This window comes from Armigeres subalbatus, chromosome 3 (assembly GCF_024139115.2).
Source record: "Armigeres subalbatus isolate Guangzhou_Male chromosome 3, GZ_Asu_2, whole genome shotgun sequence".
Taxonomy (NCBI): domain Eukaryota; kingdom Metazoa; phylum Arthropoda; class Insecta; order Diptera; family Culicidae; genus Armigeres; species Armigeres subalbatus.
The window spans coordinates 401,885,226-401,888,273 of record NC_085141.1 but is presented as its reverse complement, the minus strand read 5'-3'; the positions used below and the strand labels follow the sequence as shown (position 1 = coordinate 401,888,273).

At 39.0% G+C, this 3,048-nt stretch overlaps 1 long non-coding RNA gene across 1 annotated transcript; it reads left to right on the top strand.

Moving 5' to 3' along the window:
- Positions 1 to 1,844: 1,844 nt before the first annotated feature.
- Positions 1,845 to 2,495, top strand: LOC134224073 (uncharacterized). The gene is made up of 2 exons (XR_009982834.1): positions 1,845 to 1,982; positions 2,060 to 2,495. It is a non-coding gene; the product is annotated as an uncharacterized LOC134224073 (long non-coding RNA).
- The last annotated feature ends 553 nt before the right edge of the window (positions 2,496 to 3,048 follow it).

Below are 3,048 nucleotides of genomic sequence, written 5' to 3'. Positions count from 1 at the left end.
AGGCCCCTGATGAAATTCGCTAAATTTTAATGCCTTCGGAATAAGCAGAAAAAAGTCATTGAAATTAAACTGTATGAAAAATTCTCCCGTTGTCACCTGTTGTTATCAACTGTTAATAACCCTTTGAAAAGTCGATCTATGCAAAATACATAACGGCGTATATTGCATTCTTTTGAAAGCAACGCCAATAACATAAAATCTCACATTTTTTATGAGTTTCGTCCACTTTCTTTGTATTTGGTTTTTGATTCCTGCCTAAAATATTGAATTTGTTTGGATAATATTTTGGAGTTTTTCGGAAGAATCAATAAAAACCCCAGATTACGGGCTTGGTGGTCAATATGGCTACTGCTTCTACCTTATAAGCAGGAGGTCGTGGGTTCAATCCCAGGCCCGTTCCATTCCTCCTACTTTGTATCTTTTCATATATTTCTCATATTCTAGCAATCGCTAGAACTGGAAATGGGCTTTCATACCCTTTTCATCTTCTATCCCTATACCTACAACTTGATTGATTCTAGCAGGTAACTGTTAGAATTCGAAATAAGCGAAAAAAGCTCATTTCGGCATCCAATTAGAATATACACCACCCTTTCATTACTATCACATTGGCAACCCGTTAACCAAGACGAACCTCTGCCATAAAACCTAACCCCCAGAATCCAATAAAATTCCGCAGGAACTCGTGGCGAGTTCAGAGGTGTTCTCGGTTTGCAGTGGGCGAGTGACTGCATCATCAATTCCTTCCCATCCCCGATGACCGTGAGGACGTGGCCAGCGCCGTTATCGACCATCCAAAATACTAGAGCTCTCGGACTGTGTGCACATTGAGGTTGGAAAGCAAATCCCATGCTTCCATCCATTGGTTCCCTGTGCAATTGCGATTGTTCTGGTCGATCACGGAGTAGCAACTACGAAATGCACGGTCATCATGCTCATGCTCAGAATCAATAAAAAAAACCCAGATTAATCCACATACAGTGAGATTTTGACCCTTCCTTAGTCATAAGGAAATATTTCCAGACTCCAATATTTAAAACGAGATAAAACTACTCAGCTACCCACGGTGATTTACCATGAAAGTGACAAAATAATTGCCTACCCAAAGGCGCATGGCATGGATTGAGTGACAACACAACGAATGATAACGCAATGTACGTCATGCTGCTGCCTATCTATAAGGCGCTCGTCGGATTGAATAGCTATTATGACATGGTTAGTAACTATCGTAACGCGTAGCATATATTGTACTCGTAATTTCCAGAGCCTGTGACCTACTCCAAACACAGCTAACGACAGAGTTTAGTCACGCTGCCTTGGAATGGTTATTAGCCCCCCAGACCAAAACGAATGTTGTGGCTACTGCACTTGTATTTCAGTATACTCACAACAGAACAACAATACAATATCATCTTTAAATGATCAGTTGTCGCCAATCATCAACTGATCGTGTGCGCATACTAGTCCGAGCACACTAGATGGCCTAAGAGAGTACATTTCTAACTCTCCATAACCGATTACTGGGCACTCGAAAGGGACGAAAACGACTAACAGGCCGATCTATTGAAATTGACCAGTCCAGATCACTCATTCTCGCGATAGAGTAACCGAAAAGCGTACCTGCTCTCTAGTGGTGGATTTCGTCTTTGATGCTGCGGCAGATAAAAAAGGTACCAACGGAGATAGAACCACTAGTCTCACGTTAGCAGTGAAAAAGTCGTTACAGACAACCCGTGTTACGATCGTCGATTTTTCTTAAACACGTAGTGTTCACTGTGCTGATTAAGAGTGAGATTAAATTACTGATTGTGGGAATTGCCGGCGCGAGCTAATGAGTACAACAACAAGGTTCGTGAAAAAGGACTATGCACTTTGTATGTTAGTGAAATAATATTAATCATTTGAATAGCATGCAGATATTACTCGCTGGCATAAAATCATCATGTTAATGGAGGAGTGAAGGAGGAGATAATTTGAGATCGGTGAGCCCTCTAACAATAGACAACAAAAGTGAATCTGGACAAAACTGGTAAAATTCCCTTTTGATCCCATATAATAGGCCTATTAGCATTCATGCACGTAATGTGAGATGGCGGGAAGGCGGCGTGTGTTAAGCGCAGCCTGGTCGTCCTGCTGCAAGCTTTGTGGTATGCCCTGCGGACCAAAACCGGTCGTGGCCGGTCCTGTAGTCATCCGGATGACGTCAACGATGCTAGCGCCGTGGGATACACTAGGCACACGGACACACACGCCAACACACTAGGATTAGGAACAACATTCGGATAAGTAGAATCTTAGATTTAAGTGTAAATGGGGTTAAAAGGGAGTTAAATACAATAAATTTGGATCATGATTGCCATTTTTTGTAAAGTTCGGCATTTCTTTTGGCATCTGGGTGTTTCCGGGATTAACTTGTTCGTAGAACTTTGATGTGCTAAACCGCGAACCTGATCGAACGGCTGTCGAGGACAGGCCAATACACCAACGAAAGTCGATTTTGGTTTTATTAAATTTTGTCTCATGCGGAATTTGACAAATGGCGCCCAACGTAAATGAGTGTTTAGCGGATAATACTACTTGACAATGTTATTTCTCCAAATGGAATCATTTGTGCTGTTTCTTGAAAAGAGATATGAATTTATTGAATTTTTGAAAAATGGCTTTTCATACAATGAAATCAATTATGAATTACATTATCCATTTTACATTTTTCCATTGTTTAATTTTCTTTTATATTTTTGTATAGTTTATTATTTATTGTTCTTTTATTTTTTATTCCACATTGAATTTCATAAATGAATTAATTTAATTTTATTTTTTAGGATAAAGCATGCATTTGATACATTTTATTATTTTATTTTTAATTATTTTCAATCATTTTCCATATTTGTGCAAATCTAATAGGTCGAATCTCAAATAATCTCGAGTAAGAAGAAAGCAATTATAAGTGAAAGTGTTATAAATTGAACAATTAAAATAAAATGCAGAGAGTGCAAGAAGAAAATCATCAATTTTGGATGAAGAGCCTGTAATGAGTATAAGAAAAAT